The sequence below is a fragment of the Erinaceus europaeus genome, chromosome 1, assembly GCF_950295315.1.
Source record: "Erinaceus europaeus chromosome 1, mEriEur2.1, whole genome shotgun sequence".
NCBI classification, from domain to species: Eukaryota; Metazoa; Chordata; class Mammalia; order Eulipotyphla; family Erinaceidae; genus Erinaceus; species Erinaceus europaeus.
The window spans coordinates 6,282,744-6,296,845 of record NC_080162.1 but is presented as its reverse complement, the minus strand read 5'-3'; the positions used below and the strand labels follow the sequence as shown (position 1 = coordinate 6,296,845).

Below are 14,102 nucleotides of genomic sequence, written 5' to 3'. Positions count from 1 at the left end.
GATTATTTTTCCCCTCCAGCTGAGCAGTAAATTCTGGCATCTTTTTTCATAGGATATAAGAAGAAGAAAACAAATTTAAAACAATGATTTATAGTTTGGTATCAAGAGCAAATTCATGTTTGTTAATCAAAAACAAATACTAGCAGATTTTTTAATATACAATTTTTGGATGTCATAAAATCTATCAGTTATATGCTGAATAAAACAAAGAAATGCTAAATACACAGAAACTTAGAGAATATGTCTTTAATATATTATTCTTAAAAGAGGCAACTATGATAATTTGATATACACTATTATTTACACTACTTGGAACCTCAAAAAAATAAACCACAAAATTATAATTTTTGAGAGACTTTAACATTTTATTTCCATTTTTTATTTTTATTTATAAAATGGAAATATTGACAAGACTACATTTCCACATAATGCCCACCCCCGCAGTAGTTTCTGTCAGTGCTTCTATAATGACGGTAAACTCATAAACATTTTTTTCTCTTGGTAATGTCTAAGCAGTCTATGTTTAAAAATGTTTAAGAGGGGCTGGATGGTGGTGCACCAGGCTGAGCTCACAAGTTAAGATGCACAAGGACCCTGGTTCAAGCCCCTACTCCCCACCTGTAGGAGGAAGGCTTCACAAGTGGTGAAGCAGGGCTACAGGTCTCTCTCTCTCTCTCTCTCTTTCTCTGTCAGCACCTTCCTCTTGATTTCTGGCTGTCTGTATACAATAAATAAATACATATAATAAGAATAATGAAAATATTCAAGAGTGAGTAGTTTGCATTTCATCTCTATGCAAAACAGACAATGATAGTATAATGTAAAATGCTTACTATGATTGATGTAAATACTTTACTTACTAGAAATTGGTATCATTGAGGCAGTAAACCATACTGCTTTACTATGTTACACTAGCAATTACTAGCAGGAATAAAGCAAGCTTCAAGTCTTATAAAATATTTTTAATGTGAAAATGTCTTAAGAGATGCATTATTATTTGTCATAAAGTACCAACAAGGTCATGTTTAAATGTTTTTTTACAATATGAGACTTGATTTTACTGTCATATATTGAATATGAAGGTGCTATTTAAGTTTGAATTTAAAAATGGATATTTGATATTGTACCCCTAAAATAATATAGTATTCATGCTTTAATTATAATATTCTTTTTTATAATTTGAAAATTGTGGTCTCTTCTTGAACTATTGGTGAATGTAGGAATTGAGCCAATATGATTTGATTCTATTTATGCTTATCAGATCTTGCTAGCAAAAAAAAAAAATTTAAAAAGCATTTATAAACCATAGAAGACCTGTGAATCAAGCTAAGTGTGCTCATATACCAAATTAGTAAAAATATATATTTGTTTTTATTTAGCAAGATAGGTAAACTTCAATATTATCTTGAAATAATATAGTCAATACTGATAATTTTCAAATACTAACACTTAAGTGGTTTTTTATTATTTGTAAACTTTTATTTATTTTATTGAAACCATAGAAGACCTGTGAATCAAGCTAAGTGTGCTCATATACCAAATTAGTAAAAATATATATTTGTTTTTATTTAGCAAGATAGGTAAACTTCAATATTATCTTGAAATAATATAGTCAATACTGATAATTTTCAAATACTAACACTTAAGTGGTTTTTTATTATTTGTAAACTTTTATTTATTTTATTGTTTGAAAATTATGGTAGACTTCTTAAAGATTTTATTATTATAGTATGTGTTTAAGTGTTTAGAGTTCTACATATTTAATTATCTTGTATTTAGCAAATGCTTTACTTATATGTTCAAATATTTTCTAAGGATTTTGATTATAAGTTGCTAAAAAATTTACTCACTCTAAATTAATTATTATTGAATATTTTAAAAAGAAAATAAAGGTAATTTTTGGAAAATAAGTTTTGATAAATCCAGCAATTTTTCTGGAATACTCACCACAGTGTGATAAGTTTATTTTAAGTAATAGCTATACCTTCTTTAGAAATAAGTCTGGATCAAATAATTTTTCAATTAAGACATTAATGTGAGTTTTAGAGTCTCTTTTAAAATTTCTGTTGTAAGATTGAAGTCATCAAATTCAATAGAGATGAATATTGTGTATGGGAATAATAGTTGAAATATAACTTCATATGATAAGACAACCAACTTAGTACCCTATGATGTTATTGAAAACCTTATTACATATTATTTTTATGATGTAAAGAGATCACATATCTGCATATTACTTAACTGTATAAAGACTAGTTCCTGTTGTCTTTTTATCAGGATATCGCAAATTAACTGTAGTTAAACTCTTTTTTTCTATCACATTTTCTTTCTCACCTGTGGATACATAGGCATAAGTAAGTAATTAATATCATTTTATACAAAGAGCTTCATTAGATGTGCTCCTCTACATAGATTCATTGTCATCATTTACCAGAATCACTGACTTTAAAAAGACAGTAATAACTTTCATATAGTCATTTTCTTTCAGTATCTTAAAATGGCATAATCTTAAAACAGTTATTCTCAGTTATTATACATGCACCTTCAGACAAGAATTTCAAAATTCTTCTTTCTAAAAATTTTCTGAATTTATAGATGTACTTAAATAAGAAATATAAGGTGCAATGATGTAGATAGCTATTTCCAAGAAAAAATTCACCCAAGTCCAATTTGATGCAAAGCCATATGATAGACACAGGGAAGCTCGGTTTTAAATGACTTTTTGAGATCAAGAGAAGTAGATTTTGCTGTCTTTCTAATCCAAATTATGTGTACTTTCTGAATTCTTCAGTCATGCCTGGTATTCTAAGACCACCTATAATAATTCTCTCTTTTAGTTTGTGTCTTTGCAAAATGACACAGTAAGAATTCTGATTTGCATATTATTTTATTGCCTCATTTACTCTCCTAACATTTCACTGTGGTTACTTAATTTTATTAAAAATACTAACCTTTTACTCATTTCTGTCTTGTGAGTAGATGTTGAGCAGCAGTAAAAGTAAATCTGTTAATTTTTATGAGAAAGGACTAATTCCAAATCACAGGTCATACCATCATTCTGGTAGAATATTATCAATCCTTTTACCTGAGCACTATTAATGCTCTTTTAATTTTATTTATGACTCACAGTCACATGGCTTAGTGTTTATGCATCAGGTTTTTTTCACTCATATCAAAACTATATGACTATAATGTATTTTCTCTTAATTTGAGCCCTGATTAAAATGTATTTTAGATAATATGCAAAGGAATTACTAATAGTTTATGTTCTTATTATATAGTGTATGATATTTACAACTGAGCCTAAAATTGAAATAGAAAGAGTGCTCTATCAAGAATCTAGAATAGGGAGTTGGGCTGTAGCGCAGCGGGTTAAGCGCAGGTGGCACAAAGCACAGGGACCGGCATAAGGATCCTGGTTAGAGCCCTGGCTTCCCACCTTCAGGGAAGTTGCTTCACAAGCGGTGAAGCAGGTCTGCAGGTGTCTGTCTTTCTCTTCCCCTCTCTGTCTTCCCTTTCTCTCTCCATTTCTCTCTGTCCTATCCAACAATGATGACAACAATAATAATTAAAACAATAAAACAACAAGGGCAACAAAAGGGAATAAATAAAATAAATATTAAAATTGTTTTAAAAGAATCTAGAATAAATGCAGTAGTTCAGTTGTGATTCTGAACTCCAATGAGAGCCTCCCATCTTTGTCTAGGCTTTGATCCTCTTGACTAGCAAATATTTTGGTACATAGCCTTCTGTAGACCTTGTTACAGATAGGAGAGTACATTTACCTCAAACAAAGAGTATTTATATATTTTCAGTTTTTAATGTTTTATTTTATTTTGACTGATAAGATTGCAGGATAAATATAGGGCACAACTTCAAACAGTTGTGACTTCCACGTCCCATCCCTTTCAATGGAAACTTCTCTCTTGGGTATCCCTCTGGGAGTATGGGCCAAAATTCTTTTGAGATGCAGAAAGTAGGAGTTCTGGTTTCTGTAATGGCTTTTCTGCTGCACCTGGGTATTGGCAGGTTGATCCATACCTCCAGCTTGTTTCTATCCTGAAACCAATTTTTTAAACATTTTTTTTGAGAGAGAGAAAGAGAGAGAGAGAGAGAGAGAGAGAGAGAGAGAGAGAGAAAGAGAAAGAAAGAAAGAAAGAAAGAAAGAAAGAAAGAAAGAAAGAAAGAAAGAAAGAAAGAGATGGAGGCTTCACTGCTTTCAAAGCTTTCCTTCTGAAGGTGGGGACTAGGGTCTTGAACCTGAGTCCTCCCACAAGGTAGCATCCATGCTTAACTGAGTGTGCCACTATTTGGTCCAAGAACGCTGAACTTCTGAAGCTAAAACTGAAACTACTAAAAGAAGAATTAAGAGTGAAAAACTAGAAGCCACCCAATGCACCTTGGAGATGGAATATTAGTACGTTGGTTATGGGTGGGGGTAGGACATGATAACATGTAACTTGAGAGAGGTGACATTGCTTCCCAGTGTTACCATAATAGAAATAAAAAAGAGAAACAGAACATTAGGATAAAATGAGCAAAACATAAATATCAGTGAGCGTGCCTCAAATTTAGTAAACTATTAAAACAAAACTGAAAATGCATATTGCCAATGGAGACTAGCATGATACTCTTGGTATACAATTTTTACTTCGTATTTCTTTTTTTAGTACAGGAACAAGAATTTTGAATTTTTTGTATTATATGTATTTTCCCTCTTGTCGCCCTTGTTTTATGGTTGTTGTAGTTTTTGATGTCGTTATTGTTAGATAGGACAGAGAGAAATGGAGAGAGGCGGGTGAGAGAGAGACACCTACAGACCTGCTTCACCACCTGTAAAGCCACTCCCCTGCAGATGGGGAGCCTAGGGCTCTAACCAGGATCCTTATACTGGTCCTTGCGCTTTGCGCCATGAGCGTAACCCGCTCTGCTACTGCCCGACTCCTTTATCTTTATTTATTTATTTGATAGAAACAGCCAGAAATTGAGAAGAAGGGGGGAAATAGGAAGAGAGAATGACAGAGAGACACCTGCAGACCTGCTTCACCAGGGCTCAAACCTAGTTCTCAAACCTGGATCCCTGTGCACTGTAAAGTGTGCTTAACCAGGTTGGCCACCACCTACCCCCCCCATCTTCATATTTCTTAGTAGCAAAATATTTGGATAAAGGTATTAATCCAGGTAGGAAGTAAAACATGTTTGACACAATTTTAGGGTCTTAATCAGAATATTTATGTGAGAGATAGCAGGCAAATATTGCACCAGACACATACACTTCATTCACTGAAAAGTGTCAGCCCCAGATCCTTCTCACCCAAGGCAAGAAATATAAGAGCACTTAGCAAAACTCTGCTTCATAATTTGAAGATTTGTAATTTACAAATGAGAGAACTATTACATGTGGTTATAGATACTTTTTCCTGTTTTAACAAATAACCCAGTATACAAGATGATTTTTTTTTCTTTTTAGATATGATAATTTCTCATGCTACTTATAGCACTCACAGTTTTCCTACTCAACCTTTAAAATATGAGGTGGGGGGGCATGAACATATGACTTGCTTCAGTAGATTAGTGTTTGGTCTTTCTAATTTGAAGTAGTAATGAAACCCCATAAGTGAAACATCTTTCTCTTAAAAGCTATACCACGACCTGTTTCCTTACACTTCATTATCTTCTTTTCTTTCAAGTCTTTTCCTTCTCTACCATTTTCAACAAAGCAGGGGAAATAAGTCAATCTCTGAAGACAGGAAGCTTCAACAAGTTGAGATGCCCTTTACTGCCAATACTGTTGAGGCTTACAAGCAGACTCGTATACATGGATCCCTTAAGAGCAGCCAGTCCAAGTCTGCCAGAAGCTTCCCACTCCTATCTGAGGAAGATGCTTTAAATACCCACAATGTACTTTACAAGGAAAATAGAGACCAAAGGTCAACACATTCAAACTTTTCACTAAAGACAGGTTTTATAGACTCATTTGTACCAGAAACACAAGCCAAGAATGAATCTCTAAGGTACCCAAGAGAAAATATTCCAAGGATGTGGAATCAAACATTGTGCTTACCTCAGAGATCAAGGTGGGAATTTCCAAACAGGCCAGAAACCATAGATCTGAAGGAATGGCATAGCAATAGGCAGAAAAAAGCAAATGAAAACACTGGAATCTATTCAAACAGTGGAGTTAGTTGTGATTCTTTGTCTGCAGCTGAAGATACCAATTTAATAGAAAAAGCAGGATTAAGGCAAAGTGAATCACTGACTATACAAGAAAGAAAACATTTAAAATCTTTCTCTTCAGCCTCCACATTTTCCTCTCCTTGGTCTGAATCCTCCTTCTCCACTTTGCCCACTGTTTCAAGAACTGTGGGACTCAAATCCGAGTCCAGTGTCATCGTTTCTCCTACTGACTGTTCCTTGGAACTTTCTCCTTTAAGTTCTCTGGTCCTTCAGAGAGAGAGAGCCGCTCAAATGTTGACTGATGAAACCAAAAGGAACGTTTTTGAAAATATTCCCCATTCACCAAACATCTCTCCTCCTCATTCACCTCCTTCCTCTCCTCCACCCCCACCTCCTCTTATTACTTTGACCTCTTTTGCTCTCCCTTGTTCTCCTCCTTCTCCTTCTCCTCCTTCTATTCCTCCGCCTCTTCCTCCTCCTCCACTTAATCCACTCTCTGTTCCTCCTCCTCCCAGTTATTCTCCTTCTCCGCTACTCTCTCCACTTCCCATCCTTTCTCCACCACCTCCTCCTTTTCCTACTCCACTGGCTTCAACTTCAGTTCCATCTAATAAGTATGTTTGTATACCAGCTGTTAAACATACTGTCAACATAGCTCCTGAAAAAGAAATGAAGTCCTCTGTGATAAAGCTTTCAAAACCAACGACTGTATGTAATGTGGATCCTCCAAGAGAGCCAAAAGGCATCCTTAAACATATTAAAAATTTAGCAGAACTTGAAAAGTCAGTAGCTAATATGTACAGTCAAATAGAAAAAAATCATCCACCCACCCATACCTCAAAACTACAAACTAGTGGCCCTTCCAAGATGACAAATATGGAAATGATATCTGAACAGAGCCGGGAGAATTTACCCAATGTTGTTGAGGGAATTGAAAGACAATCTCATGGTCAATCTACTGCACTGTAATATTGCTATGTTCTAGTTCAATCGGACAAGTCTTCTGTTGCTGTTGACCCTAATCTTCAAGTGGAGACAATCTGAAGATTAAAGAAGATTCCATTGATTTCCTCTTACTCAATGCAATGCTGTTTTTCCTCCTTTTAAAATTAAGATTATTAACTTCATCATAACTAACTCATATTATATATTTACTTTAATTTTCTTAACTACGAAGTAGCATTATTTGTCTACATTTATTTTGAAAGTAAGTAACTTCAATGTTTTTCAGTGGGAAGAGATGGGCATATAATTAACCATTGAAATTATGTTTGTTTATCACATTAATGCATTAACTTTACACTTACTTTTAGATTATAGCCTTCTGTGAGTGTTCTAGGAAAAAAGAAGACTGTTACAAAGAATCTAAAAAAAAATTGTAGGTTATTTCTTTGACCCTATGTATTTGTTAAAATCAAATCCATCAAAGTGCAATGCTCTGTATCAAAAATGTAGGGTATCATAGACATAATTATATCTCCCCTATAAATCCCAGATTCTAGAAGATGCATTTATCTGTTTTCTTAAAGAATATCATTTACTCTGGCTTCCTTTCCTCTTACTAGTATGCTTATTAGATAAAGCTTTTTCCAATGCTGTCTTACTTCATTTATTATTTATTGTGCATTACTTTCTCTTCCTTATAATTATAATAAATCTTGAGTTATTGTCTCTTGTAAGACATTTCATTATCAGATGTTTCAAGTGCTATTTAGTTTTGCTTGTCCTCATTATTAGGCCATTTAATCATAAGATCCTCCTATAAAATATTTGGATCCAGTTTTATAAAGAGATTATAATCAGCTATTCATCAAGAGAATATTAAATAAAAGTCTACAAAGGTTTATGTAGTTTGATCTTAGTTACTGCTATATAATCCATCAACATTTAAAATATTTTCCATTGCTTATAAGTACTATAAAACATGCCTGTCTATTAAATTTTTAGAAAAGTACATTATTGAAGTGTATATTATTGACATGGTTATTAACCCTAACTACTTTTACTTACTGTGAATGAGTCATCCAAATTTATCTTATGGTATATCAGTAACATAAGAAATTTGAGGTATGATAGGAAATATCATAATGATTTTGCAAAAAGATTCTCATGTCTGAGGTTTGAAGTCCCAGGTTTAATCCCTTGCACCACCATAAACCAGAACAGAGCACTGCTCTGGTAAAAAAAAAAAAAGGGGGGGGGGCGGTAGCACAGAGGGTTAAGTACACATGGCACAGGTTCAAGGACTGGAGTAAGGATCCTGGTTCCAGCGCCTGGCTCCCCACCTGCAGGGGGGTCATTTCACAAGTGGTGAAGCCAGTTTGCAGGTGTCAAAAAAAGTATTAAAGTAGAAATCAAGAAGAATGATGTGAAACACCATCTTTATGATAAAGATGGTTCTCCTATAGGCAAGAAAAGGATGCCATTATAAGAAGTTTCTATACTTGTGTTGATTTTATATCTTAGAGTTCAAGATGTTAATTCTTAATAGATCAGTTAAGCTACTTACTGTCTTTCTAGTCTGTTAATGAAATCTACACTTGACTATGAAGTTATTTCCTCCCATGTAACACATAAAATACACTTTATTTACAAAAATATATCCACTTTGAATATAAGTAAATTATTTACTTCCCTCTAAATTTTAATACTTTATAAAATATGTGTTTTTAGAAAAGAGCATAATTCCAGACTATAAGCAGATGTATTGACTGATATTTATATTTGCAATTATATTGACAAAAGGTATTATTCCTCCAAAACCTTATTTCAAAGGGATAGTTTAACTCTTTTATTATATTACATTTTTTAATAGATTGGTCTGGAATTCTTAGATGACAATATCACATGGAAAACAATCTGTAAATTGAATTACTTTCATTATCAATGCTGCTTCTGATTCTTTTCATCCAAGTCAATAGTGAGTTCTTTCTTGGGGTTCTTGAACATGGATTTTTTTCTCTCTCTCTTTCACTGAAAAACTTCAGTTGGAGTTTTTGTTGGCAGCTGGTCATATGCATGAGAACTTGTGCTATTTGGCAGACTCTGACAAGGTATTATTCATAACTGTGTAAGCCTTTAAAATGAGTGTGTGATTTTTTTTAAAGTTAGTTGCATACATTTCTTGGAAATGTGAAATTCTTTGATAATTATTTAGAAAATCATGAAATTAAATATTTACATTATTACCTAGTGATATAAGAAATTTAAATAGTAATTATGCATATGAAACTTTATTCTCCCTGATCATTATTTGCTTTATCTTACGGCACTTTTGTTGTACAATTATCCTTTGGCATTTAGAGAAGACTCATTTCATGACCCCCATAGATATATGTAAGATCTACAGCTGCTTAAATCCCTTATATAAATTGATTTACTAGCATATGCTGTGCACATAACCCCATGTAATTTAAATCATTTATAGATTACATAACATTTCAAATACTATGCAAATGCTGTGTGAGTCACAAGAGTGGGGAGTCTGTATAAGTTCACTATAAACAAAACCATAAGGAAGTCTCACACATAATATATATTTCCAATCCACACTTGGTGGAATTCTTGGGTACAGAAACTGTGCATAAAGAAATATTGAGAAAAAAAAAAGAAAAATCGACTGTATTTGTATAATCTAAGTGTTGTTAGTGTTTGTATTTTTGAAGTGAAACATCTATACCCATGCATTTTATTTAACTTAGTCTTTAGCACATAGAGGTTCTTTACTTAACTGTAAAAGTCAAACTATTTTCTATATGAACTTTGTAATTGTTCTTTGAATACACAAACCAAAATAATGCACTCCCTCTAAGCCCTTAGCCAACAAACACTGAGTGTCAGCCTTGAGATGAAAACCATAATTTTCTGCCTTTTAAAAAATCAATTAATTTAAATTAATTTATTGGATAACCAATTAGAAATTATATGTGGGTTTCCATACATATTTTAAGTAAGCTGTAGAACATAGGAATTATATAAAACAAATATTCTACAATGGAAATCAAGTCCATACAATGTGTAAATATTATGTAGCTTATTTTAGATGGGTCAGTAGGAAATTGTATCAATTGAACAGACAATTGTATGTAATGATTTCATAGTGTAGTTTAAAAATGTATTGTATTTATTTTATTTTAAGAGAGAGAGGGAATCTGGGGGTTGAATCTGGGACCTCAGAGACTCAAATATCAGTCTTTTTTCATGGCTGTTATGCTGTCTCCCCAGCCCCATCAGAGTATACTTTTAAGTTATGTTTTGTCTTTCAACTAAGACAGACTACAATTAATCAAATCAAAAGTAGCAAAAAAAAAGTTAATAGAGACAGTATAAAGCAATATATTGATATTTTCTTTTCTCACATTTATAGTAAATATTGTTGATAAAAGAGGATGTTTAATTTTCCTAGAAAATAAAATTCTAATGTTGTTTGGGAATTTGATATTATATCTGTCACTCAGTTGTCACTTAAATCTTATAAAAGCTTCCCAAATTAAAAGGCACAAGTTGAGTATAAAAGAAAAAATAAAGTAACATTAAAATGACAAATTATCATTCTCATAAATAATGGTAGAAGTATGTAAGCCCTCTGGAAAAACTCAGCAGAGAACTATTTCAAGTAAAATATGATGGGGGCATTAGAGAAACATTTCTTCAGTATAATTACTTATATATTTTTTATTTATAAAAAGGAAACGTTGACAAAACCATTGGATAAGAGGGGTACAACTCCACACAATTCCCACCATCAGAATCCTGTATCCCCTCCCCTCCCCCAATAGCTTTCCTATTCTTCATCCATCTGGGAGTATGGACCCAGGGTCATTATGGGATGTAGATATTACAGTGTCATGACCACTTAAATGCTTTTAGAAAAGTCTTATCTTGTGAAAACCTTGTGCTTTCTTATTTTATTTTATTTAAAAAATCATTTATTTACTTATTTACTGTTGGATAGAGACAGATACATATTGAGAGGAAGGAAGAGAGAAAGAGGGTAAGAGAGAGAGAGACCTGCAGCCCTGATTTGCCACTCTTGAAGTTTCCCCCTGCAGGTGGGGATCAGGGGCTTGAACCCAGGTCCTTGTGCACTGTAGTGTGTACTCTTAGCCAGGTGCACCACCACCTAGCTCCCTTGCACTTTTTTAAAGATTTCTTTTCCTATGAAAGAGATGAAGAGATAGTGGTAGTATCACTCTGGCATAGGGATTGTTTGTTATGAAATACAAGACCTCAAAGTTACAAATCTACCACTTCTCTACATCTTTATCCAGAAGATATATATGTCTTTTCTATCTATATCTATATCTATATCTATATCTATATCTATATCTATATCTATATCTATATCTATATCTATATCTATATCTATATCTATATCTATATCTATATCTATATCTATATCTATATCTATCTATCTATCTATGCCATACTTACCTGAGACAGAAATATTATACAAGATAGATAGATGATAGATAGATAGATAGATAGATAGATAGATAGGTGATAAATGATGATCGATGGTAAAGGAAGCAAGGGAAAACACTCTTGTATATTCAGCACCTGGGATCAAACCATTAACTTCAGGCTTGCCAGTTCATTGCTCAGTTAAAATACCCACTTATACCTTGTGACTTGTGTGTGTCTTTATAATATTTATTTATTTATTTATTTATTTGAAAGTTCAGAAAGAAATCGAGAGAAAAGGGAGCTAGAGAGGGAGAGAGGGACAGGGAGACACCTGCAGGCCTGCTTGGCCACTCATAAAGCTTCCCCCTGCAGGTGGAGGCCAAGTCTTCCTGTGTTGTAAGGTGTGAACGCTTAAGCAGGTGTGCCACCATCTGGCCCCAACCTTGGGATTTTTAAAGATTTTCTTCAGAAATATTTTGCTGCATTTTTGAAGCTATGCATGTACCTCTTCATAGTAAATCTTTGTTTATGAATTCCCATGCAGCATAGCTAACAGTGCCAGTTTAATATCTAAGTGAACTGCTGAATGAATAGTAAATAAAGAATAAAGCTTCATTTTTAGTGGCATAAAACATTGAAAAGATTTTCCATTTCTCCTATCTCAAGCAAGAAATATTTCAGCAACTTATGGCCCAAGAACTTTCCAAATCTGTATGTAGTATGTAAAAACTGATCATTTCATCTTGAGTTTTTCGCTTCTATTTTAATAGCGTGTTCATGAAAGGCTAGCAATTATTTGTTTTTATTTAAGTTTTACTAAATATATATTCATTTATTTATTGGATAGAGACAGAAATAGAGAGAGGCATGGGAGATTGAGAGGGAAAGAGAAAGACACTTCAGCACTGCTTCACCACTCCTGAAGTTACATCCTTGCTTGTGGAAACTGTGTGCAGACTTGAACCTGGGTTGTTGCAACTTGTAACAAGTGTGCACTACTGGATACTTCATCACTTGCACCTCCCCTATTTATTTTAATGAGAGATATAGATACAGAAACATTACACACACACACACACACACACACACACACACACACACACACACACACACACACACAAACACCCAGAGCACTTCTTAGCTCTGGTTGAATGCACCCTGTGGTTTGAATCTGGGACCTCAGGGCCTTAGGCAAGCAATTCTTTCACACAAGCAAGCTGTCTCCTCAGTCCAAAGGTTAGCGAGTATTTTGCAAACACTGTTTTTAGAACAAACTGATAGAGAAAACATGAAAACAAAAATCCTTCTTAAAAAAAAATACTAACCATGGACATCATTTTCTTCTTCTAGCTCTCTTTTTCCTTCCCCCTCCTGCCCAAACTTACTTACTTACTTACTTACTTACTTCCTTCCTTCCTTCCTTCCTTCCTTCCTTCCTTCCTTCCTTCCTTCCTTCCTTCATCCCTTCTTCCCTCCCTTCCTTCCTTCTTTCACCTCCCCTTTTGTCTTCACCAGCATATTGCTAAGTTCTTATTATTGGTGGTGCTGGGGAATATATAGATATATATATATATGTTTATCATATATAATTAAAATATGTTTTTCCTCACACGAACACCTCATAAATATCAAGACTTGTTCAGGGCAGAGGTAATGAAGAATATTTTATCCCATTTGATAATAGCAAATTCAAAGTGTGTTCTTATCCACCACTGAGGTAAAATAGAGGGCTTATATTTGATTGCTCATATGATATGAGGGTCAGGGGATAATAATTGATTTTAGTACTATAGGCATGAAACTTTGATTCTCTCATCTTGATACTTGTATAAAATATATTTTTCACAGTGATCATATTTTGGGGAAATATCTTCCTATTTTTTTCCACAGATTTTACACACTTTTATCTAAGATCATTTAAAGCAGCCTTAAAACCCAAGATGTTTAATACTGCTTTCTTTGTTTCTGCCTTGCAGGAGAGTTTATACATCAGAGGTAAGGGTTTTATGATTCATGCTGTGTCAAAGCACTAGGAAAATATTTGTGTCATAGGCAGGATTAATTTGCATTCCTTAAAAACTAGGTCAGGTTTTAATTCAACAAAATATAAACATTCCAGCTATTTTCTATTTTGCTGCCTCTTTGGGGGGCAATTTTCAGTTTATTATGTAACTCAATATGTAAGCAAAGATAAATTGCTCACTTTACTTCTAATTTACTGTTACTCAATACTGTGATCACCCACCCCAACTTGTGTCTCCATTGCTGTAGAAATAACACAGAAATTGTAGTTTTAGCTAGCGTTTTGTTCTTTTCAGTTTTCAAATCTCCACTTTGGGGCTGGAAAACACATTCTTTATGTTTTTTTGTAAATGTGTATTTATTAATTTGATAGGACAGAGGAAAATTGAGGGTGGGAGGAGAGACAGAGAAGAGAGAAATAGAGGCACCTGAAACATTGTTTTGCCAACTGTGAAGCCCTCTCACCTCTTGCAGGTGGCTACAGGCAGCTTGAAACC

At 33.7% G+C, this 14,102-nt stretch overlaps 1 protein-coding gene across 1 annotated transcript in view; it reads left to right on the top strand.

The window, feature by feature from the left end:
• Positions 1–14,102, top strand: part of PCDH15 (protocadherin related 15) — a 448,902-nt gene that overhangs the window by 423,693 nt on the left and 11,107 nt on the right. The window lies entirely within an intron of this gene.